This window comes from Nilaparvata lugens, chromosome 2 (assembly GCF_014356525.2).
Source record: "Nilaparvata lugens isolate BPH chromosome 2, ASM1435652v1, whole genome shotgun sequence".
Classification (NCBI taxonomy): domain Eukaryota; kingdom Metazoa; phylum Arthropoda; class Insecta; order Hemiptera; family Delphacidae; genus Nilaparvata; species Nilaparvata lugens.
Window position 1 is genome coordinate 29,179,639 of NC_052505.1, and position 27,610 is coordinate 29,207,248.

Below are 27,610 nucleotides of genomic sequence, written 5' to 3' on the forward strand. Positions count from 1 at the left end.
TTTTCAATAAAATGCAATGATTTTTATTAAATATTACAAAAATTGAACTTTCAATTTATAACTAATTATATATTTTTACTTTGAACTGCTATCGTCCTCGATTTGAGCTTCATGAGGCATAGTCTCTCTGCTCTTGGTCCTGTAAAATATGAAATGTACAGTTTAGTGGGATAACTTAATAGGTTATTATGAGTAAAATATAAAATTCCTCGGTAATCAATTCTCAGAATGCTGATTATGTAGCTTAAAAACTTTTATAAGTTGGAGACTGATATACATACTGTAACTTTCAGGATAAGTTATTGGTCGAATACTCTACCTTTTGACATACATAAATGAATTTTAATCCCTCATAAGTGGTTGACTTGAACCTTCATAAGGAGCATCTTTTGAAATGAAATGTAAAAAGTACCAAACAGATTACTAAATAAATAATCAGTTTTTCAATGTGTTCCATTATTCATCAAAAAAGTGTTGTTTTAAGTTTTATAACTTTTATCAATCATTTCTATAAAAACTAAAACTTCAATCAGCCGCCATTTTTGATAAAAGTATCATAGAACATTTTTATTGATGTTGTCATTCTTGTTTTAAAAAGGTCTTTAAAATTATGTACCACACAATGGGTGTTTACATTTTAAATATTTGAGTTACAACCCCTCATTTCTTCAAAACCTAAAACTTCAATCAGCCGCCATTTTGGATACAAGTATCATACATCATTATTATTGATGTCATCTTTCTTGTTTTAAAAAGACCTTTAGAATGATTTACCAAACAATGGGTGTTTACATTTTAAATAACCCAGTTACAACCCCCAAGTAAACCCCTTATGTGGGGTTGGAACTCAGTTGTACATTAAAAGGTAGAGTATTCTATCAATAACTTATTCTGAAAGTTACAGAATTATATCTACAACAGGATCCAAATTATTGAAGGGTTCCCATACATATGACTCACTCTTAGGCCCGGCCCCAGGGCTGGGCGGCCGCCCAGGGCGGCAGGTTTTGGGGGCGGCAAATTTAAAGGAACAGAAAATTTTAAAATACAAATAAATAATAAATAATTCATAATATCAAATGTGAATGGTAAAATTATATAAGAAGCTTTCCAACCTCGAGCTAATGAAGACTTTTCTAAGATCAACAATGTCCCAGGAATGTCTGAGTGGTCTAGCGAACATAAAATAGTTCAGTCCCCAGATCTTGAAGAATTGGTGAAGGAATTTCCCCATGCAAAGGTCAGTCGAGTTCTACTTAATTAAACAGGTGGTGTGTGTAAACAAACTTGTAGAAATTGTAGTTCTAATTACTTAGCAAGTTAAGTAGGCCTGATACTATGTTGCAGTCTACTTCTTAAGGCTGTGCAAAGGCTAAAAATAAACTTTCTTGTACTGGTGATATTTTTCAAATTTTTTGATTTGTACCAGTATATATCAAAATGAAAAAGTTTTCTTAGGAAAACATTTTCTTCCAATCATTACTTTTTTGAGATTAGTTGAAGTTTAAATTTTTGGGACAGGACATTTCAAATTCGGTACGAGATAAATTCTTCATGGTATTGTTGATTGAATAAAACAAGAAAATTTTGAAACATTTTCTGAAAATATCAATTTTTGAGAAAGTTATTCAATTTACAAAAAAACTCAACTAAACGCTATTTTTGGTCATTTTTAGTAAATTGAATGACTTTCTCAAAAATTGATAATTTTTTATTATTGACGTGACAATGTCTTATAAATTGGTTTGCCGGGAGACACTTCAAGAAACTGCGTTACATTCCCACGTTATGCGCTCACAATGAGAGCGAGTGAGAGCGTTCGTTTCGGTTCACGGTCGTCTGGAAAGAGCATGAATAGGAGCAGTGGCGAGCAATGCCGCACCAACCCGAAGGCATTCACCTGGAGAGAGAGTGAAACGGAGCAGTCAACCTGCGCAGGCGCCGCAAGCAATCTCCTGCGACTGCGCCACTAATTCAAAATGTCAAGTCAATGGTTGTCTCTCTCGCTCTTAGGTGGGCGCGGGCTAACCATGCCCGAGTGGAAGGGACGCGTGCCTCTCACTCACTCTCATTGTGAGTTATTATTTCATCCTTCTTCCTACTATACGAATGAATATTCACATTAAAATTATTTTACCACTCAAAGTCGTTGTCACGTAAAACTTTCGCCCATATACCGACTTTACAGGCAACCATGCAATTTTTTATTTTTATTATTGTTTTATTAAATCAAAAATACCATGAATTTTATGGATTTATCTTGTACCGAATTTGAAATGTTCTGTCCCAAAAATTTAAACTTCAGGCGCTCATGTCTCAGAAAGATTGAAAAAAAATGTTTTCCTAAGAAAACTTTTTCATTTTGATAGCTTGATCCTTAAATGATCCTTGATCGTGTCCTCGCGTGCCTCTCCACTAGGAAATACTGAAATGAAGTGCAACTAACGGGTGATTCTCATAGAACATAATCTCATGAGCTTATATCATTGTGCGAAATATCACTGTAAGGACAATATAGATGGTGATGATGGTTGAAGCTAAAAATGAGGTGTTTTTCACAATACAATGAGCATTGTTGTCAAGTGTACCTGGAAATCTATATGAGATAGAGCGCTCTACCTAGTCTCAGATTTTAGAGCACAAAAATACGCCCAGAGGATTTCGAATTTTACATCTAGATTGTAATCGGGATATATTGTTGATCAAATACTAAATATGATCAAATTGATTTTTTTTCTTAAAATATTACTCATATTTGAAAAATCATAACTCAGTACTCATTGGAGATAGAGTTCCGAATGATTCCATTTCATTCAGAATTCTATGATCTTAAAAAAGGCAAGAGCAAATTTTTCTGTCTGATCAATGATTTTGCCGGAAATAGCTGAAAACTGGAAAATGAACCTAAAATACGAGGTTTTTGGGCCACTCTGTATTAGCACAAGGGAATTTCACATGAAGAATTTGGTTCTGAACCTCTCTCATGTATCCGAATAAAATATTAAAAAATCAGAACTACGATATAAATTGCAAGCAAACCCCCTTTTTTATGTCTATATTGACTGGACTTTACTGTTCCCCAACATATTTGTTTAAATGTCATTAAATATTGTTAAACATAGTTTTTTAGAGTTTACTGAGACTCTGTGGTGCCGCATCTCAGCGGAGACACAATAGTAATGCTGGTTACACACTGGGCGGTTTCTGCCACAGCGGCGAAACTGCCGTCGCCGCCTCGAAAAAAAAGTCGAGCTTACACATTCAGCGGAAAAAATACCGCCAAACATCGAGCAGCAAAATTACCGCCACGTATGATCAGCAGCCAAATTAATTCTTGTAGTTCTTCATCACAAATGTGTTGTGACTTCTCTGTTTCATGAGTGTTCAGTAAAATAAATAAAATAAATTTGTATGGCTTTTGTTGGTGGGGAGTTCCTTGCGGGAATGTTCCACCGCCAGAATATATAATTTAAGCCGTCAATGGGCCTTACGACTGTCATACTTCAGCCGGGACCGACAGTTTAACGTGCCCATCCGATAACACGGGAGTGATCTGTTTAAAAAACTTTTGGCTCTCAGTGGGGTTTGAACCCGGGATCTCTATGCTGCTACGCAAGCACTCTATCCACTAGACCACGGATCACTCCGTTAAGTTAATTGTATTTTGCACATTTTACAAAAGTATAAGTATTAAGTGCTTAACTTAAAATGGAAAGACAACAACTTCTACTACCTACTTTTGTTGTGCCGGCGAAGGAAAAGAAGACAGCAGAGAAATCACCTTGCTTGGATTAATATTGAAATGAACGATTTTATTAAATCGACAGTGATATACAATATATTACAGTTTTTTTCTTGTCATCCAGAGTTTCAAAATCCCCCCTAATCTCCATACACACTTCCTTCCACGCATTCCTTGTTGCATCTCGATCCTTAAATATGTCAAGGGTTTTGTCCCACAAAACTCGCCTCTGTTCTACAAAAGATATTAACAACTCATTGTTTATTAACTTACTAATTTTCTCACACTCGTCAACCACAAACACCTAAACAATAAATAAATGTCATAAACAACTTACAAACTTTACAACAAGACACAAATTAAAAGGCTGATTTTCAAAGACCTCTGACTTGGAGCAACTGGGAAAGACGACTGATCAGCAAAGACGGTAGAAACCGCCAAATGTGTTAACGCCCATTTGGTCACATATGCCACTGCGTAGACAAGAGCGGCAAAAACACCGCCAGCCGCAGAGGCAGTGGACGGCTGCACAGCTGCCGCCAACGGCAATATAGCCGCACGCCGTTTCTGCCGCCCAGTGTGTAAGCTTCCATTCAAGTCCATAGACTACTGCTCGAACGGCGGCGACGGCGAAATTACCACCCCGGCAGAAACCGCCCAATGTGTAACCGGCGTTAGGCGATCGCTCAAGGAGGGGTGGAACCCGGGATTAACAATTATTGAAGACGGGATACTTGCGGGGGGGGGCGGCAGTTGCCGATCTGGCCCAGGGCGGCAAAGTCCCTAGGGCCGTGCCTGCTCACTCTGTATATGTGCATTTGTATTTGTAAACTCTAAGGTTCAACTTTACGAAATTTATATTGATTTTAAATTGGTAATCAATAATTTTGATGTAAAGTGGACTGTATTGAATAGAAAAGAAACAAGTGATATCTCTACAGAAACAAGTACATGCAATGAATATATGAAAGAACAACTCACCGAAAATCTGCAGAGTACCTAATGTAATATTTATATTATTGAGCTTACAACTCCCAGGTAAGGTATTCAGGTGTCCCCGAGGTAGGAGATGAATCAAGGATGGTGAAAAGGCAAGCTTAATTGTCATCTACTGTTGGTAAATTCGGCTTCCATCATATAACGTTGCATGTATATTTCTGACGAGATATTTACAATGTCTTTCAAGACTATAGATCGGTGAACTTTCCAATCGAAAAATAATAGTTAAAAACTTTCAACTAAAGGGAGTTTGGCAAACACTCTTCCAAACGTAGGTTTATGGTGTACGATTTAACATTAACAAAAAAATAATAATTTGAAGAACGATTTTCTTCTGGGAATGATCGACGAATAATATCAATTCCCGACTCGAGGCAAGCTATTACAAAGCGAGACTGAACTGAAAGAAACAGCCTACCGGCTAGTGAGCGCGACGCACTCAAGTGAAAGAAATACGAACTGAACGAGGAGCGCGTGTCCAATTCAAAAACGAAAAATGAAAACTAGAGCTGGCTCCAACATCCCCCCCCCCCGGCTGAAAAGCTATTTTCAGACAAGGCTAGAGAACAAAGAAACGAAAAAACAATGAATAAACGACGAAAGAAATAAAAATAAAACAAAACGAGAATAAAACAAAAAATGCAAAAGGAAAATTATTGAGTAGGCAACGGATACAACTTTGTAGCCGGCCTTTTGAAGCGACCATTGGCGCACCGCACCATAGCCACTCGAATGACACCGTCAGCACCGGGAAATACTTCCTCAATCACCCCCAGAGGCCATTTCAACGGTGCGACATTTGGTTGATCCACTAGGACGATTGTACCAACCGTGAGAGGGGTGGAATCCTTACACCATTTCACACGGGTTTGTAATTCATGTAAGTATTCTTTGTGCCAACGGCTCCAGAAAGACTGAACCATTTGATTGACTAATTCAAACCGATCCAAGCGATTCATTGGACGATCTTCCACATTTAACATAGGAAGGTACTTAAGAGGTGTCAAAGTGAGAAAATGAGCCGGTGTGATGGCGAGGGGTTCACTCGGATCCACGCTCATTTGACATAACGGGCGTGAGTTAAGTACAGCCTCAATTTGAACTAAGACAGTGTTCAATTCTTCGTAAGTCAACAACTGGTTACCAATAACTCGAAACAGGTGTGACTTTACTGATTTTATATTCGCCTCCCAAAGACCGCCGAAGTGAGGTGAACCTGGCGGGATGAAATTCCACTCAATGCTATGATCAGCAAGTTCATTCTGGAGCAGGTTTTGATATTCCTTGGAGTTCAGCATCCGTGACAATTTTATTAGCTCATCATAGGCGCCGACGAAGTTGGTACCATTATCGGAATACATGACCTTACAAGGACCTTGTTGAGCAAGGAAACGGCGAAAAGCTGATAAGAACATTTGGGTCGATAAGTCCGAAACTAATTCAATGTGAACGGCTTTAGTTGCCATACAGACAAAAAGACAAATGTACGATTCAAATATGAAAGGATTCCGACGCCTGGCCATGGTGATTCGAATGGGTCCACCATAATCAACTCCACATTGGACGAATGGTTTAGACGACAGAGTTCTACAGGCTGGCAGATTGCCCATTTTCGGCGGTGTAAGAGTGGGACAATAGTGAAAACACTTGTTACATTTTCGTACATGACTCCTTATAAGGACACGGGCTGATAAAATCCAATATTTTTGTCTCAAAATAGACGCCAATAAATGAGGTCCAGCGTGACAGTGCTTTTCATGAAAATAATCAATCAAAAGCGTGACCAATGGATCATTTTTCGGTAATATAATCGGATGACAGCTGTCATAATTCAACTCAGAATTTTGTAAACGTCCACCCACACGAATAATATCATGATCAAGAAAGGGTGACAGTTGTTGAAGATGAGAAGTACATTCTTTCCCAGCTTTCAATTCCAGTAATTCTTTCGAAAAATGAATTTTTTGTACGACTTTACACAAATGTTTTTCCGCCAAATCGAAATCTAATTCATGAGGTTTAGGCAATAGACGAAGTACTTTCAATATTAACACTATGATACGCAATAGACGTTGGTAGTTGGAACAACGAGCAATTAAAAGATGAATCGAATTAATAGATGAATTTTCCGACTGTACTACAGTGACAATTGAGTGAACCTTGACCTCAGGTAGACACTCTATAGGTTCCAGATCGACCTTGACGGGCCAATCACTCTCTTCTAACATTAGCCAAGAGGGGCCAGACCACCACAAATCATGATTAATTATTTCAGAAGGGGATAAACCTCTTGAAATGGGATCAGCTGGGTTTGAATTTCCTGCCACGTGTAACCAGTTGTTGATAGGACAGTCTTGAATTTTCGTAACTCGATTAGCGACGAAAGATTGCCATCTAGATGGACAGCCCCTGATCCAATGTAAGACAACAGTTGAATCCGATAATGCAACAACGCGAGTCACGTGACAACGAAGGCTCAAAACAGAGACAACAACCTGTATTAATTCAGCGAGCAAGAGCGCCGCGCATAATTCAAGCCTAGGTATGGATAAAGTCTTAGATGGCGCGACTTTTGATTTAGCGCACAACAATGTGATAGTTGCAGGTTGCATATCCATTTGAGATTTTATGTAGATCACACCACCATAACCTAAAGTCGATGCATCACAGAAACCAATGACAGTAATTTTCGAATCATTCATCACTCCTAAATGACGTGGTATGAAGAGATTGGACAATAGAGGGAACTCCTTCTGACATGTCTCCCATTGAAGCGCAATAGAGGGAGGTACTGAATCGTCCCAATCAAGACCAGCATTCCATAATTGTTTAATTAAACATTTAAGAAACAAAGTTAGGGGTGACAAGAGTCCCAAAGGATCGAAAATGCGTGCTACTACCGATAAAATGTGACGTTTGGTAGGAACAGACTGATTAGGATTCACTGAAAAACAAAACGAATCACTACCAGGTTGCCATTTCAAACCTAGGACAGCCAACAAATTTCCCATCTCGAAATCTTTAGACAAGGCCGATTTTTCATCTTCCGAGAAATCATTCATCAATTCAGGTGAATTGGAACTCCATTTAGTAAGTTCGAATCCGCCTCTCTCGAACAATTCTTTAGCCTGACTACAAAGACGATTTGCTTCACCTAAAGAAGACACACTTGTCACCAAATCATCCATAAACATGTCACTCGGAATACGAGCTTTAGCATCAGGGAAATTTTCACCTTCTTCTTGAACAAGTTGATGGACAGTTCTGAGAGCTAGAAACGGTGACTCACTCAGACCAAATACGACAGTTTTTAATTCAAAAATTTGTATGGGATCATTGGACGAAAATCTCCATAACAAACGCTGAAATTCGCGACATGATTCATCGACAAGAATCTGTCTATACATCTGCTTTATATCAGCAGTTACAGCGATAGAAAATAACCGAAAATTGACTAACAGAACGAAAATATCCGTTTGCAACTTGGGGCCGATATGAAGTATATCATTCAATGATACTCCAGTAGTAGTTTTCGCGCCTGCGTCAAAGACAATACGCGAAGGCGTTGATTGACTCTGAGTTTTGATTACAGCATGATGAGGTATAAAATAACCACTTTTATCACTCTGATTTTTTATCAATTCCATGTGTCCTTGTTTGAGATAATCCAAGAGGACATCGTGATACACTAAACGCATGTTTGGATCACGTGCCAGTCGTTTCTCGAAACTGATGAGTCGACGTTCTGACATAGCATAAGAATCACCAAGACAATCAGGGGATTTTGAAAACGATAATGAGACAACGAATCTACCCGAATTTTCATGACGAACGGACGATGCAAAATCCTTCTCGCATTCCAACTCATCAGCAGTGAGTTGTTTTCCTACATCTGGAACGCTTTCCACTTCCCAAAATTTTCGAACCAACTTATCCAACGGTGATGTTAGACAAGTCATCAAACACGTTGAATTTTCTGAAGATTGAGTTAAAATAGGGGCTCTACCCATCAAAATATAACCGAAAACACTTTCCAAGGCCATCAAATAATTCGAATCAATTTCCACACGACCATTTCGGAAAATATGGGGCACTAATTCAGCTCCTATAATAGCGTCAATTTCGCTGGGAATGTGATAACTTTCATCAGCAAGTCGAAGACCAAACAAATTTGATAATTTAGAATTATCAATTTTACTAGTGGGAAGCTGTTCCATGATTTTTTCGACAACTAATGGTTCAATGGAAAATTTAACACTAGAATCGAGTCGAGATTGAAGCGTGACAAAAGTACGACCAAAAACTGATTGCGAATTTCCGCCAAAACCATTCACAATTAATTGGAAAGGAGAAATCAATAGTTGCAATTCACGACAAAGTTTACGAGTAATGAAATGACTTTGACTAGCTGAATCAACTAAAACTCTTATTTTGTGCAATCTACCTCTCTTATCAGGTACCTCGACTTGAGCAGTTGATAGTAGAACACTATACGGTGCCGACTTCGAATCGATAGAACAACAGGTAATAGTATTATTTTCTACCTTTTTCGCATCCGAATTTGATGACGAATTTGAAGCATTTCCGAAATGTAAAAGCGAATTATGCTTCTGACTACATTCCTCGCAGTTGGAAGAAGTACAATCTTTACTACGATGGGCTGGCGAGAAACATTTCAAACAGCAACCCTTCTCCTTAACAAAACGAAAACGGTCCCAAGGTGATAACTGACGAAAAAGACGACAATTGATCAATTTATGATTTGTCATCGAACATTTCAGACATTCTGATATTTTTACCGGTGATTTGGTCACTTGCGAATTCGATTGAACAACCAACACTTTTGATTTTGGTATTGGTTTCACTACTGGCTTGCATTGTTTAGACGATTCATCATGCGGTAACGATTTAATCTGCCTTTCGATGAATGAAACAAAATCAGTATATGTGGGATCATCCTTAGTATGAACTGAAGCTTCAAATGCCTTTCGAGAAACAGGATCTAAAATTTTCAACGCTTGGAACAGAAATATTGCATCAGATACATCTTCACCTCGTAGGCGTTTTAAAGCAGTAATTGAACCACAGAACTGATCGACTATAGAAACTAAACCTGCACGAGACTCAGATTTTAGACAATTGAATTCGAAAATTTGTTTCAAGTACACATTTGAGAGTGAGCGGGGGTCATTGAACCGCTTAATTAATGCATCCCAAATAATTTCATAATTATTAGCAATAGGTGGTAGATGACGTGAAATATTAGCCGCTTCTCCAGATAGTTTGGACACCAGATATTGGACCTTTTGTTGATTTGGAATCGATTTGTTGTCATGAATCATGCATTTAAACATTTCGTAGAATACCGCCCATTTTGATTGATCTCCGTCGAACACAGGAATTTCAATTTTCGGTAAAATATTAGACGAATCCTTATTGGAAGATACAGGTTGAGCCGGGGTAGAAACACTAGGTACAACCTGACTGCGTTTTTTCAATTCACTAGCAATTGCTTCCATATGTTCGAACATTTCCATATGTGAACTACTAAATTTGGGTACAAATTCCGGGTCTTTTTCCATTTCAAGCTCCTGTATTTCCATTTCAACAGCTTCATAATCCTGAACAGTTTTAAGAGTGGAACTATAGAGAATTAGAAATTGTTTAGCACTAGCTTCTTCTTTTAAAGCCTTTTTCGACAAATCGAAAGTACGTTGAATACGATAGAAATATTGCTCAAGTTTAGCTCGTTTGAGCTTTAACTTCTTTTCACTCATGATTGGATATTGGAAAGGTCTTAATGATTTTCATTTACTAATTTTCGAATAAAATTACGAATGCAACAATGAACGATTTTCATTGATGATTCAAGCAAGCAAAATGATAATGTTAGTACAAATTGAACAGAGAAAGCTCAATAGACGAAGCAAGCTAAGCGATAACGTTATCAGCATTGCAAAGTAACGGTTCCGATCGGACAATAGAGATAAGAGTGAACCAACTTGATCGGCTCAATTCATAATGTACAAACAGGTTTGAACCCTAGCATGCACAAACGATTTACAATAAAATTGGATAAGTGCTTGCCAAATATTTGAATAAAAAATAGCCAATAAAATTCGGCCTGGATGACCAATGTAAACTCTAAGGTTCAACTTTACGAAATTTATATTGATTTTAAATTGGTAATCAATAATTTTGATGTAAAGTGGACTGTATTGAATAGAAAAGAAACAAGTGATATCTCTACAGAAACAAGTACATGCAATGAATATATGAAAGAACAACTCACCGAAAATCTGCAGAGTACCTAATGTAATATTTATATTATTGAGCTTACAACTCCCAGGTAAGGTATTCAGGTGTCCCCGAGGTAGGAGATGAATCAAGGATGGTGAAAAGGCAAGCTTAATTGTCATCTACTGTTGGTAAATTCGGCTTCCATCATATAACGTTGCACGTATATTTCTGACGAGATATTTACAATGTCTTTCTAAAGGAAGTCGATGTGTAGAATTACAAACAACTATTATTTCTGTATAAATATTTATTATAATCCAAAAAAGCATGATAAATCAAGAGTATACAAAACTCATATAAAAACTAAATGTATTATCTATTAAAATCGTATGTTACGATTTATTTATGAATTCAATTTAAGATAAACACTCCATATATTTGTATAAAAACTTCTTTTATTTAATTTTTTCTATTATAAAGCCGAGGAAGCCCTGATTCCCAAGGCAACCAATTGTATTGAGTCTATTAAATTGAAGGCCAATCAGAGAGTAGCTTACAGAATTATTCTAGGAAGAGGCAAATTTTTCTGAAAACCTCCTTCTTCTGGCTTAAGATCCCAACCCGAGAGGATGCACATGGAGTTTAGGGTTTTTTCTTCTTCCTTTTAAAAATTTTTAATGAACTATTAAGCCAAACCCTTTTTTAAATGTAATGTATGTTTGTTGAATGTTAATTATTTGTGAACTCAGTGCTGTCAAGGAGTTCGTAATTGTAAAGATTCCCATAAAAATAGCTTTAATTCGAAAGAAACTTATAAAAATCTGGATCACGCGTTAGCCCAGCAGTGACGAAAAGGAGCCTACCCAATTAATTATTGGAAATAATTAATTCAATCCACGAGAACAACTAGAACTTCAGTCAGTGAGTGATAAGTCAAACCAAACGAGCTCGTTTTTTCGTTTTTTCTACGTCCAGTGGGGGTAATTATTAAAACAAAAAGCGCTATTCCAATTAATTAGAATTAAAATAAAAAGTCACCACGTGTTGAACAATATCACATAGTCTATAAGAACATTTTATAAATTTATTTAATATATGTAGGAAGCTTACTTCCATGCACAGCCCGAATTCATATAAATCCCTGAGATCTCATGTTTGAATATTAATTTATTAAATATTAATTTTGTTTATTGAACAAAGTATAGTATATCAAACTTATAGACCGAACAGGTTTTTATTTGCAGAATTGCGTATTGATTGGAAGTCTAAGTACCAGTATTAAATATAATATATTTATGAATTTGAAACTCACTATTGTGAATATTAGTAAAGCCTGTGATAATTATTCAGATTTTTGAAATAGATTATTTAAGTAAATTATAGATATATCGAATATCTTATGCACATCTTTTTTGTGGGAATATATTTTGTGTTTTATGTCAGCATACAAATCGTAGAAATTTATTTTATCCTAGTTCATCTCGTGATATACAGTTTGAGCTGTTTTAATATCAACAAATATTTTGCAGCATTTAAAATTATTGAATCAAGTAATATTAACCTTATTCAGAGCACTCAATATTTATCATCCTTTGATGATATTCATTTTATCAGCCAGAACAAATATATTAAGAAATTATATTAATAAGGTTCCAGTTATATCATATAAGGATCCAGAGAGCTTCAAGAACTGGCGTTGTAAGTTCTAAGGAATTTTGAAAGGGTATATTGGTGAATGCTTGTATTCACGACGAGCGTTTTAAGAATCAACTAGAAACAACTATAGTTGGTCCTGATTATTCTCTAGTGGTACATGGTTACTGATAATCAGTCATCAAATATTCTTTTAATTTCCTTACTGGTATTCTTCAAGAACTTCATAGAAGCAGCGGTAAGAATTACCAATCACCGGTCACTGAACCTTATGGTGATTATTTGTATTTATAAAATTCATGTTTCTACCACTGAGCTAGAGCTGAGGTTTGAACCCAGTAATTTTGCGAGCCGGAAGGCCTTAATTTTTTGTGAATTTATTCGCAAAAGAGGGAATTTAGAGACTGCTCTTATAAATACCAGAAACATCGTATTATCTGTGAAGGAATTACAATCCACAACTTCTCACAATAGCTTCATAACGTGGGACTCTATCATAAGAGATAACCCCCCCAGGAGCACAACTTCACACAATGGCACCCAACCAGTGGAGCGTGATGAAAAGCTTACCTACTCAATCTTACTATCAATGATTAATGAAATTATTGATAAAACTGAAAGCTGCAAGAAACATAATCTGAAGTTGTTTCGACAAGATATATCTGATAATCTATTGTAAGTTCTGGCTAAAATAATTGAGTTGCTCTTCAAATTAAAATTTTTCAAGCTGCATGAATACAGACAAACTGTATCACACGAGTTTGATAATATAATTCTCATAATAGAGAAAAAAATTGGATGGAAATTTCCATAAAAGTCATAGTAAAAATTTGATTTTGATCTTTGAATCTAGACATTGTATGCTGACCAGGGTTATAGGTTATTTGAGGCATTATAATACTGTGGTTATTCAGGAGGATAAGACCCTAATTAAAATTTTAAGAACTATATTAGTGTAATTTGTAAGCCATATCTGTCTATGTTGATAAGCGTACCTGTAGCACTCGAAGGTCTTTTTGTAATATATGTACATGACACTTGAAACTTTAACACAACACAATTTTATCCAGAATAGGCACTATCACTGAATCCATTTTAATATTCCTGAGACTTGGCAACACACTTGGCTATTTACTCGAAGTATTCCATAATAACGTCACCATGAACCAGTCGCCGGCTAACTCGCAAATTTCCTACTTCAGCGAACACCCCCAAAACTATGCAGCCACGACACCGGCAAATCAACAGCCCCAGGACAATGCAGCGGAGACCCCACGAGAGAGAGAGGGAGGCAGCATATGCTCCATCAATTTCGACCCGCAAAACTTGGCCCAATTGTCTTCTACGAAGATCGATAACGCCGTCGATGCGAGTAATTCCGATGAGAGTCCGACTGAGGGAGTGAGGGCGTCCAACCCGGTACCGGCGTCTTCGCAGATCGCTCCAAGCGTCGCCGAGGGAACAGAGAGTGCCGCCACCCAATCGCCATCCAACGTGACTAGTCAACCGCCATCCGCCACCAACCTGGAAAAACGCAATACAACATTAGACTCTTCAGTCGGTTACATTACCAATCTTATGGCAAATGATTCTACAAACGAACTCAAACTCATGCTCAGTCAAATCTTAGCAAGACAGGACAACGAAGCGAAGGCAAACCGGGAAGCTATGCAGAAAAATAGTGAAACTATCACTGAAAATATTACCAAGACTGTACAAGAAGGTATTAAAACCATGGATGCAAAATTTTCTAGCTTCAGGGAGGAAGTGAGAAATATAATAGATACAAAAATAGATACTCAATCTGCAGTTATCAAAAAGCTAGAAACTCGTCTAGATGATGTCACCTGTCAAATAAATGAACGGTTGGATGACGTACCAAAGGAAGTTGAAAAACAGGTGGACGTATTGGGTAAGGAGCTGGGCACCGCTATCATGGGAACGGTCATGGGAAAGGTGTTAGAAAATAAGGGCGAGATAGAGTCGAAAGTGGAGGAAAATAATAAGAAAATAGTAGAAATAGTCAAGGAACAAAGTAACGTGCAGGCATGTATGGCAAATTTAGCGGAGGAGGGGGCAAAATCAAGTGAGAGATATGGCATGTTGGAGAATGCTATAGGCGGACAGCAGTTGAAGCTAACCGGATTGTATGATGAAGTGAATACACATAAGAAAATTATGAATGATAAATGGATCGCAAATGAAGAACGAGTCTCCAGAATAGAGACACGTATGGAAAATATCCCGGTCAGTCGAGTGCAGTATACACCGAATGAAGTAGTAAACGGCACTCAGCTTTTTCAAAGTCTTGGAAAATTCGATAATTCCTACCGTCATATGCAACCCAGACCATTCATAGATCAAATAAAAGCTATTCAGGAATTGATACCCACCTCTTGGTTAGTATGGCGCTTCCAACTGTCCAGTCTATTACTCGGCGAGCCGCTGATGTTTTTCCAGAGCCGGATGCGAGATATCAATAGCTTGGAGGACTTCATCTCCCAATTCCTGCAGCAGTATTGGAGTAAACGTAAGCAGATGGACGCACTATCAGAGATTATATCATGCACATATGATAATAGAGGCAGACAATCATATACTGAATTCGTAGCTAAGATGATGTGTAAGAATTCGCAACTAGACGAATCTTTGGCGGATACATCATTAGCAAATATATTAACAAAAAAGCTTCCTTACAATGTTCGCATGACACTAGCAGTATCTTCGATTTCCAGTTGCAAAGAATTAATGGAACATTTACACTGTATCCAATCCGTCACTTCTGAATCCAGTCAGGTAAACGACCGTACAGGAGATTCCAATCATTCTCCTCATCATAATAGCAACAGGCTAAACACATCCTATACAGTGGCATGCACAATAATAACAGACCAACAAAAACCTACAGTAAATCAACCACCAGAACAAATCCACCACCGCACCAGCCCGCCACCAAATAAAGATGTCAAACATGCATCAAATTCGGTATGCAAAAAACAACCTATATTAAGTCTACTATTCCCTCCCGAAGAACTACCACCAGTAACCAGCCCACCACCGAAAATATTTTACAGCATTGACACAGAAATGATTAAAGAATTGCCAATAACCAAGCCTAAAAATAATGAACCACAGTCATGCACCGAACCTGTGTACCAGCATGCAATAACCCCACAACCTACCCGGTTTGAGCAGCCACCACCCAAGCATCGTTGGATCCACCCGCGGCACACTAGGTTCAAGGAGCAAACCGCTACCAAAGCAAGCCGAAAGTGTGACCGGCAGGACAACGTCGGAGCGAACCCTAGAGTCCAACACCGGAAGGCCCACCGGAGAAAACGACAGAGAAGGCGCTGGAAGAGAGGTTACCGTCCGCATGCCAAATTCAAACACCACAAAAAAGAGGCACAGGAACCAAGCAACCAGGAAAAGAAGGCAACATGCAGGGAGGAATACCGGCACCAGAATGAAGTGGATAATGATACCAACATGCACCCGAAGCACACGCGGTTCAAGCAAGCAGCTTACCGTCGTGATTGCAATTACGGAATAAAGAAAAGGAACATGCTCAAAAACAAGGAAAAAGTAATAACGGATACGGGTTTAGAAAATGATAAAGGAAGAAATTATTATAGGAAGCTATTGGAAGATGGAATATGTGCATTAAAATTTAAAGAAGGAATGAATTGTTCATTGAAGGAAAGAACATCTGTGTATCGTTCACCAAGAGGTTATGTTACAAGCTTGACAATTATGCTGATTCATTTTGTTAAGATTATTAGTATGACTATGATGTCAGTTAAAGAACATGTGGAAAATATAATAATGGATGGTAAAACGTGTGAAATAAAATTGAATGGAATAGTACATTGTTTATCGAAAATGGAATTATACGATTGTTGTTTATGGAAAGGTTATGTTGGAAGAAATACAATAAATACATTGATTTATTTCGTGAATAGTATTATTATTATGGCTGTGATAGCAATTAAAGAAAATATTATTAAAGTACTGACGAATGAGGGCGTGATTTATGCTAAGAGAATCAATTCAAAAATTTTCAAAACCAATTTGAAACCCAGAAAAGTTGAGGATAGACAAATGTAGAGATATTATAAAAATATTATATTATTATTATTTATGTATAAACTAATTAAGAAAATCACTAAAATTATCCGCCAAATGATCAAACCGCATAGTTACCACCAAAAGCATTAATCCCAAGTCTCAATGTATTAGAGGAATAAGAAGTTCTTGTTGATAAAACCTACCAAAGATTATCCTTAAAAATATCCATTATATGAAAGCAAAGCCCAAATTCTGCAAGAGAATGAAATGAAAATGTACAAGTCACTGTTCTATGTTGAGGGAGAAAATATATTATACTCTGCAAGTCGGAGAATTACCAGTTTGTTAGGTTGGCAATGATTTTGCACCAACGTTCAAATGTGCTTCTGGCCTGAGGGCGGAGCGTGGATTAGAAAAAAGATTTATATTATGTATGGAGGAGGAGATAGTTTATATTGTGTATTGTGTGTAGAAGGAGATTGGCCGATGTAAGGCGTATGTATTTGAATTGAATTTATTTATTGTTGTATATGTTGTTGAATTGTTAGGAGGTAGGATTCTCAGTAGAGTTATTAGCAGACTTTGTAACATGTATGATTTCTGATCCAAAACCAACTGGATCATAAAATTTATATTATATTCTCGAATTGTCGTTTTAAATCAGAAATCAGAGGGCGTTTTGTGTCACGTGGTAATTTGAAACCACCAAATATTTTTAAATGAGCCAATGAAATGTAATAGAACTATAAAATTGGAAAGAAGGTTAGACCTACCCAAAGAGTAAATCAACTCAAAGCAAGTATTATTAGCGATTAGGAGTAATAGCATTATCAACAACGATAAGAAAACATGTATTATTGTGATTTAATAATTATGGAACCCATTGGTAAGATCAAAAAATTATAAAGCGGCATACTTATTATTGGCGGATTATAAAAAAAAAATAAAATGCATGAACATTGAGGTTAGAGTTACTTGTTTACATTTTGAAAAGAATTAGTCGATCTTGGATAAATCGATAATTATCAGAACCAATACTGAACGAATCAGCTGATTATTCGATCAACCCATATGACCGGTTGAATCATATAAAATTCACTCATAAAGGATATATTATGTATACTAAAGGAAGTCGATGTGTAGAATTACAAACAACTATTATTTCTGTATAAATATTTATTATAATCCAAAAAAAGCATGATAAATCAAGAGTATACAAAACTCATATAAAAACTAAATGTATTATCTATTAAAATCGTATGTTACGATTTATTTATGAATTCAATTTAAGATAAACACTCCATATATTTGTATAAAAACTTCTTTTATTTAATTTTTTCTATTATAAAGCCGAGGAAGCCCTGATTCCCAAGGCAACCAATTGTATTGAGTCTATTAAATTGAAGGCCAATCAGAGAGTAGCTTACAGAATTATTCTAGGAAGAGGCAAATTTTTCTGAAAACCTCCTTCTTCTGGCTTAAGATCCCAACCCGAGAGGATGCACATGGAGTTTAGGGTTTTTTCTTCTTCCTTTTAAAAATTTTTAATGAACTATTAAGCCAAACCCTTTTTTAAATGTAATGTATGTTTGTTGAATGTTAATTATTTGTGAACTCAGTGCTGTCAAGGAGTTCGTAATTGTAAAGATTCCCATAAAAATAGCTTTAATTCGAAAGAAACTTATAAAAATCTGGATCACGCGTTAGCCCAGCGGTGACGAAAAGGAGCCTACCCAATTAATTATTGGAAATAATTAATTCAATCCACGAGAACATCTAGAACTTCAGTCAGTGAGTGATAAGTCAAACCAAACGAGCTCGTTTTTTCGTTTTTTTCTACGTCCAGTGGGGGTAATTATTAAAACAAAAAGCGCTATTCCAATTAATTAGAATTAAAATAAAAAGTCACCACGTGTTGAACAATATCACATAGTCTATAAGAACATTTTATAAATTTATTTAATATATGTAGGAAGCTTACTTCCATGCACAGCCCGAATTCATATAAATCCCTGAGATCTCATGTTTGAATATTAATTTATTAAATATTAATTTTGTTTATTGAACAAAGTATAGTATATCAAACTTATAGACCGAACAGGTTTTTATTTGCAGAATTGCGTATTGATTGGAAGTCTAAGTACCAGTATTAAATATAATATATTTATGAATTTGAAACTCACTATTGTGAATATTAGCAAAGCCTGTGATAATTATTCAGATTTTAGAAATAGATTATTTAAGTAAATTATAGATATATCGAATATCTTATGCACATCTTTTTTGTGGGAATATATTTTGTGTTTTATGTCAGCATACAAATCGTAGAAATTTATTTTATCCTAGTTCATCTCGTGATATACAGTTTGAGCTGTTTTAATATCAACAAATATTTTGCAGCATTTAAAATTATTGAATCAAGTAATATTAACCTTATTCAGAGCACTCAATATTTATCATCCTTTGATGATATTCATTTTATCAGCCAGAACAAGTATATTAAGAAATTATATTAATAAGGTTCCAGTTATATCATATAAGGATCCAGAGAGCTTCAAGAACTGGCGTTGTAAGTTCTAAGGAATTTTGAAAGGGTATATTGGTGAATACTTGTATTCACGACGAGCGTTTTAAGAATCAACTAGAAACAACTATAGTTGGTCCTGATTATTCTCTAGTGGTACATGGTTACTGATAATCAGTCATCAAATATTCTTTTAATTTCCTTACTGGTATTCTTCAAGAACTTCATAGAAGCAGCGGTAAGAATTACCAATCACCGGTCACTGAACCTTATGGTGATTATTTGTATTTATAAAATTCATGTTTCTACCACTGAGCTAGAGCTGAGGTTTGAACCCAGTAATTTTGCGAGCCGGAAGGCCTTAATTTTTTGTGAATTTATTCGCAAAAGAGGGAATTTAGAGACTGCTCTTATAAATACCAGAAACATCGTATTATCTGTGAAGGAATTACAATCCACAACTTCTCACAATAGCTTCATAACGTGGGACTCTATCATAAGAGATAACCCCCCCAGGAGCACAACTTCACAAGTTGAGCATGTGGTAATAATTAAGGATTTCGACAACCATGTGACAAAACTAGAATGTTCAGAGGTCAATGACTTAAATTTCAATTGAAATTCAAAAAGCTTTTGTAATTAAATAAATAATAAGATATCATAGGTTAAATCACTTACATCACTAATTCCAATTAATAAAGATCACTAAAAATTGGTAATTTAGTATTAGTTGGCCTAATATAAATTGTATTTGAATACCGGTAGTTCACATACTCATGAGTATTAGGTAGGCTCTTTTCATAGTTTAGGGTAGTGCACTACAAATAAATATGTATATAAAGACAATCAATATGAAATTACAATGATTAATTTAGACTGAAATGTATTAATACTTCATGTAATTGACTTTATGTTCCTATGTCTCATTTGAATTAGATTTGATGTATTCATCCTTATTCTTGAATTACTTTTGATGTAAACTATGTATTTAGCTCTTGTTAATTCGATGTATTCATTCATATTTATGTATTGCTGTTGATGTAATTAATGTATGTATTGCCTTTGATGTAATTGATGTATTTTGCTTTGATGTATTTATTCATATTATTGATGTTTCAAAATGGAAATTGAATCTTGGAGAAAAGTATTGTATGTCATTTTCATGATTCAGTTTCATAGCTGAGAGTCAGGGAAAATATTTTTTATTGAAAGAGCTTCATTTTATCACAAACTCTAGATTATTTATTATTCCTCTGAAAGAGAACTGTGAGTAATAAATAAAGTTTGAAGTAGAATCCCCAATATTGTTAAATACTGGGAAGATAAATATTGGCAAGTAGTGGTGGTAGTCAAAGATCCCTTATGAAGAGGAACCCCACACATGAGCGACAGGTTGACACATTAGGCTATATATGGAGGAACGAGAACGTCCCAAGCCAGTCTTGAAGAATCGGTCATTGAGAGGTGACAAGTGTCCTGTGTTGAAGTTTTCTCTGGGATTTGCAGACAGCAGCATCAGATATCACAATTCATAGGAGAGTGATGTGATCAAGCTACAGTGAGTCTTATCCTCAGTTTCATTTTCAACACATAGTCTACTAGAATTTCAATTATTGATTTGTGACTCCATTAGCCAAAAATAACAACAACTTTCCAGTGTCCTTTTTAAAGTAGGGTTTAATCAATTAGTAATTTCAGAGGAACAGTTTTTTTTATTCAATTTTTAGATTCCAAATTTATTTTAAAGTATTCTTTTGAATTTAGTTTTGAACATTTCTTTGAATATATGAACTCTATTGATAATTGTATGTATCGATTTTAATTCATTTAATAAATAATATTCTAGTAATTTTTGAGATTTCATCTTATAATCAAATTCATCAATTGATTATATTTTTTTGATTCAGTTTAGTTTTTGAAGCTCTTTCCATTTTCCATTTTATTCCATTTGTAAGGCTTCTCAGCACTATTTCATTTTCATTTCATTCAGTTTAATTTGAATTCTCAATATAATTCAGTAATAACTTATTGATCTTTTGTTTTATTCAACAAATCCCGAATTCACGACCCAGAGTAAGAGTTTCAGGTTAATTTTATTTATATTTTACCATTTTCCTGGTGTTTATCCGGGAACTATCATTTCCCAGTTGAAAAGACTGGGTGGCGCCCAAAAGAAGCCATATATCGGCAGATTATTTATTGAATTTAATTAATTAATCCTTACTTGATTATTTTTCAAATTTCGAGTTACTTTACTTAAAGAGCAAGTTGACAAAGAGTTCATAATTTATGATTATTCCATACTTTCATAAAAGAAAGCCTTTTTGACATGATTGTTTTATTCACAAATAAGTTTATTGAATGGACTATTTTCATTTCACAACATATTGGACAATTCAATTTTCTATTTGTAAGTCAAATATTTTCTTGGTTTTTTATTTTTATACTTTGAAAACATGATCAATAATAATAATTTACTAATGATGAATTTTGTGTACGTATTTATGTATGTCATTGGCCTTTGATGATACTGCTATTTCCTTATAATTGAAAAAAAAATGGGTTGGTTCAGGTGGTTTACACTCAAGAATAGTATAATAGTAGGTTGCCTTGATCACATAAGACTCGTGGAGAACGCAGCCTGCTATGGTGTGACGTCATGCTGCGACCTCTTGTCCCGGCTTAACATGCATTAAAATTTAAAAATGCCAAACTTTGAGCCCTCATAGCAAATCAACCATCAACTTTATGTAGAAGTGATTGACATCAGAATGTTTAGCATTTTATCCCCTTTGAAACAATATCAAACTAATTTTCAGTAAAAATCCTATAAATGTTACCGGCGAGTCTAAAACAAATCGTTTGAACACACAATTTGATTTGATAATACCATTTCAAATACGTTTTTGTACTTTCTATTAGTTTTTTCTGCATCGTTTTAGTTCTTTCTCTTAAACAGATTCTATTCTCATTTAGAAATTTTATCCTTATGAAGTCTGTGGAAAGAACTAACAGCTTCTTTAGGAATTTCAGGATATTAACGTTATTTTATCAACAACTCCTGAAACATAGCAATGCGAACCCATCAACGGTTGCCTAGCTCTATCACAAAAATAAACAGTCTAGATAAGCCCTAAGAATATATGAACATCATTTAAACATTATAAATATTTTTATTTATCCTAATTTTGATAAAAAAATAGATAATCATGACTTTTAATGACTTTAATGATGTTATTTTATCAAAAAATAAAGCGCATTACACTACTGTACTGTAAGGTAGTTGAATAATTTCATGAATAACTAATGTTATATTATTTGAAGTTATAATTTGTTGAACTATATAAATTATGATTAAGATCTATTCTTGCTTTACACAAGTGTTTTTGCATTCATAAGTATCCAATGGACACATTGAAATAAAAAATATCATACTACCGTGAATAATATATGGTATTTCCTTTGTAAATTTGTGTCCCATGAAAATAATCAATAAAATATACTAATAATCGTCAATAATAATAATAATACTGCACTGAGCAGAAACAAAACACAATACAAGAGCAACGTGTTGGCACTACGCTTTCCAGTAGACAACTGAAATAATTATTAGTAACCAGACAGTTCAACGTTCTAAAAATAACTTGTAACCATGGAGAACACTTCCATGATTTCGCTAAATTGGTTCTAGGTATATGTCAATTAATAAAGTCTTAAACAAATATCATTAATACAAATGCTTGCAACTAGCATTCCGGGCGATGATACAACTATCAATTTTCACAAACAATTGTCAAATAAGAAACAATCATTTTTAAATATTATTGGACGACCAGCATAAAATTAAATAAGTTTGCTTCATTTTGTCATATTATTGTTTAAAATAAGTCCAAAACAAATAAGTTACCAGCCTTTTCACAAATAATAATAGGCTTTACCGATTGAATATAGTGATAAGATTCAAGGACTTTCTACACTTTTTGAAATGAATTAATGTTTTCAAAATACACATTGATGTGGAGCTTGTTTCTTTCTGAATTGAATAGCATATTCATATTTTTTATCAATACAGCGGTTTTTATGTGAGGAAGTGATATTTGACGCGGTGTTTTGTATGTAATTCTTATGGGAAGCCGGCGTTTGCCAGCGGAGAGGTTGGAGTTTGACGTAGGCTCATGCCATCTCATCAGCGTATGTAAACGCGATTGAGGCAACCTGCTATACACTATCCTTGGTTTACACTCACCATTCTATATAAAGACCGAGTGGCACATATAATATGTGTCACGAGTGAAAAAACTCTGAAATTTGAGAAACTTGAGGAATTTAACGATCTTCCAGAGTAATTCAAATTACTGTTAAGGAAATATTCATTTCAACAGGTGATATGATTTGGAATGTGTGGAGTATCCTGTATTAATTGACTGGTATATATGAAGTAAACCTAATTTTTTATTGGGAGGAGTTGATTAGTCATGTGGCACATATATGTGCCACCCAGGAGCGAATGTGCTATTCCTTTATAGTCGAATATATGACATTTTTGGTTATGTAAATATGGATGTTACTTATTTTTATTGTATGTTAATTTTTATATGTTAGCAAGGTTAGCATTTTAGGTCATATTTACACTGTACTGTAGTAGATAACCGTATTTGTTTTTCAAACCATACCTGTAGGTATGTAAATAAAGACAGAAATTCAAGTATCCATTTTAAAATTGGCATATTTCTTTTTAGAAATAAAAATATTGAAATAATATTATTTTTATTTCTCTTTGATTTCTATTTTCAATTATTATTCAAAAGTAGCCCTAAAGAAAAAATACTATAGGTATGTTTTTTTCCCAGTAATGCATTCACACTAACTTGCTCAAAGTTGCAACCATATTAGTCCAGTCAATATAGACATGAAAAAGAGGGCCTGCTAGCAATTTATTTTTTATTTCTGATTTTTATACCTATATTTTTAAACATCAATGAAAATTAAACTTGAACTTTCAGCAGTAAAATTATAAAAACATTTTGGGACATGTTATTCATTATTAAAATTTGGGAATAAAATAGTTTTGGGCAAAGCCTGCTATTCTCTCCAAATTATATTTATATGATTTGTGATTGTATCCACAAAAGGATAAATAAATTCAGAACCAACCAATATTTTCATGACAAATAATTGTCTTGTTCTATATAGATACAGAGTGGCCCAAAAACCTTGTATTTTCGATTAAATGGATATTTTCAGAATTTTTTTTTAAATAGTTCAACAATACTATGAAGAATCTATCCTCTAAATCTCAAGGATTCATCTTTTACCGAATTTTAAATGTTCTGTCCCAAAAATTTAAACTTTAGGCTCTCATATCTCAAAAAGTAATGATCGGAAAAAATGTTTTCCTGAGAATACCTTTTCATTTAGATAGCTTGATGATATACAAACCGAAAAACTTTAAAAAATATCACCAGTATCAATTTTATTTTTAGCCTTTGCACAACCTTACACCGACTCTAGCCGCGGTTCACACTTCTGCCAGTTCACTCATTCGTCAAACTTCTTGTAACATATCCAACATTAAAACTGTACCTTAGAACAAGAATCAATAATTCTAAAATTTGAAATTTTGAGACAAGAGCATTTAAAAAATTGAATTATTGTTTCTTGTTTTAAGGAATTCCTTCCTTCTTCTAGAGTGCAAATCTTTAAAGAAACAAAACATTTTGACTCATAACCTCATTATTTGGACTAATTTTCAATCAATAACTGTAATTTTGTAATTTACTGTTAAGGGCAAATGCCTGTTTGTAATATGTTAATTCAAATAGATGACTAAATATTATTTGTTACTTGGGGCATAAGATACATTTAATCTTTACAAGCATTCACATCCACTTAATACTAACATATGAATCATTGATAGAAATATGTAACTTAGCTCTGCAGCTGCACTTCTGACCCAATTTTTCTCGTGACTCAAGTCTCCAAGATGGTTCTTTGGAAATTAATATACTAATTTGCAGCTAGTTCTACAAAAAATTTTTGCTTCATATAAAATTAAAAATCTGAGCCTATTCAATTATAAAGTTATCATTTTAAAATCTTAAAAGTGCTTCAGTGATTCTTGAATATATTGTAGGGAAGTTTGGTTGTAAAGGTTGTTTATGAAGTTGTTTTTGAGGTTGTAAAGTAAGTTGTTTATGAATGGTGAAAGAATTGATTCTTGAAGGAAATAGTAGAGTGTAACTTACTAAAAATGGTTTCCATCAGATGTAGAAAGGAGTTTTAAATCCAATCCAACTGTAGTTTGGCAGCATATTCGTCTGTCATGGTGGATTTCAGTATATGCGTCTGCAGTTCTATTCCCACCTTTGCCTGAAATCAAATGAAACATTAAATGTATGAATGCGATTTTCTAATTGAAAGGAATTTAATAAGTGATATTAAATAATATAACAATAAACCAATACAAGAGAGTATTCAAGGACCTTACATAGTACTGAACTAATTATCAAATTGTAGCCTATCAATGAGAATGATTGCTTCTATTTACAATTTATTTAAAGTAAAGTATTTCTCAAGGGGGTGATTTTATACTGGTCATATTGGAATAAATATGCTTTAATCTAATCAAAATATTTAAAAAAAAATTTAGTTCAAATGTAACTCTAGTCCCTAATAAATATAGCCTAACTAATAATTAGTGTGAGTAGTTCTATTATGGTGTTATGAATAGTTCTATTATTGTAACATTTTACAATAGCTTCTTTTATATCATAACCATCTATGATATTAAATCGATCTATTATTACTGAATCATATAATCACTAGCTTAAAAGGTATTGAATCATGAAAGTAAAACCACTAAATAGTTTTTTTACAAGTTTGAGGTTAACCAACAATTCTAACAGTTTAATCACCTGTTAGTGTTTGGAATTGATAAACATTATTTAACTTATACACACTAAAAATTGCAATTACTGTTATATTAGGGTTATTAATAGGGCCTTACATCAAATCTTAAAACTGCTCCAGTAATTCTTGAATATATTGTAGGTAGCCTAAGTTTGTTTGTAAAGGTTACAAGTAAGTTTGTTTATGTATGTTGAAAAAGTTGATTATTGAAGGAAATAGAGTGCAACTTACTGAAAATGGCTTTCATCAGATGTAGAAAGGAGAAGAACTTTTTTTCAAATCTAATCCAACTAGTTGGCATCATATTCGTCTGTCATGGTGGATTTTAGTATGATACGTATCTGCAGTTCTATTCCCACTTTGGTCTGAAATCAAATGAAACATTACATGTAAGAAAGCAATTATCTAATTAAAAGAAATTTTGAAGTAATAATTTAGTATGGTTTTAATATATTGATAGTATTCAAACAATAAACCAATACAAGGGAGTATTCAAGGACAAAAAGGAATAAGGAATAAGGACCATACATTGTACTGAACTAATAATTAAATTGTAGCCTATCAATAAGAATGATTGCTGCTATTCACAGTTTATTTAGAGAATTTCTCAAAAGGTTGATTTGATACTAGTCACATTGAAATAAATAATGTTTTATCTTATCAAAATACTGTAGGCTATTCAAAAGTTAATTTGGTCAAATGTAAGCATAGTCCCTAATATGCCTATAAATAACTAATATTATTAGTTGGTAGGCCTATTCTGGTATTAGCTCTATTATTGTAACATTTTACAATAGCTTCTTTCATATCATGACCATTTATGATATTAAATCAATCTATTATTACTGAATCATATAATCACTAGTTTAAAAATGATTACCTAAATCATAAAATTGAAACCACACTTGATAGTTGTTTTATAAGTTTGAGGTTAACTAACAATGTTAACAGTTTGTTTAATCACCTATTGGGGTTTGAAAATGGAAAAAATTAACTTATACTTACTAAACATTGCAATTACTGTTGTATCAGGGTTATTGATAGGGCCAAACATAATTATTATTTACCATAGTGCTTTTAAAAAAACAACTGCTTTACAAATTATTTGTCTGGGGAACGCTTTGCCATCACTAGCCTAAACAGCTTTGTTTAGTAGGTAACTTCTGTACGGTATGCTATTAAACTTATCAATAAATATACTGGACATAAATTAATGATCTTACCTTAATTTAAGAACTTCAGCAATTAAAAATCAGCAGAATAAACAAACTATGACTTGATGACGCGATAAAACAAAGGAGAACAGACAACACTGACTTCACCGCAACACCATCACCTTGAAGGAGACAGGAAATCTTAAGATGGCTGCCGATCATGCGCAACATGCATGCATCACCCCGGCAATTTCAAAGTTATTGATATAGACAATCTTTATTGTTAACATTGAAAAATTCTATATTTCAGGGGAGGATTAA

The 27,610-nt window shown here is 34.4% G+C and overlaps 1 protein-coding gene and 1 long non-coding RNA gene across 3 annotated transcripts in view; both read right to left on the reverse strand.

The window, feature by feature from the left end:
• Window positions 1-27,450, reverse strand: LOC120349845. Its single transcript, XR_005570452.1, has 4 exons — window positions 27,359-27,450; window positions 26,367-26,500; window positions 25,472-25,595; window positions 1-139 (listed from the first exon to the last, which is right to left on the reverse strand). It is a non-coding gene; the product is annotated as an uncharacterized LOC120349845 (long non-coding RNA).
• Window positions 1-27,610, reverse strand: part of LOC111047351 — a 363,987-nt gene that overhangs the window by 283,416 nt on the left and 52,961 nt on the right. The window lies entirely within an intron of this gene.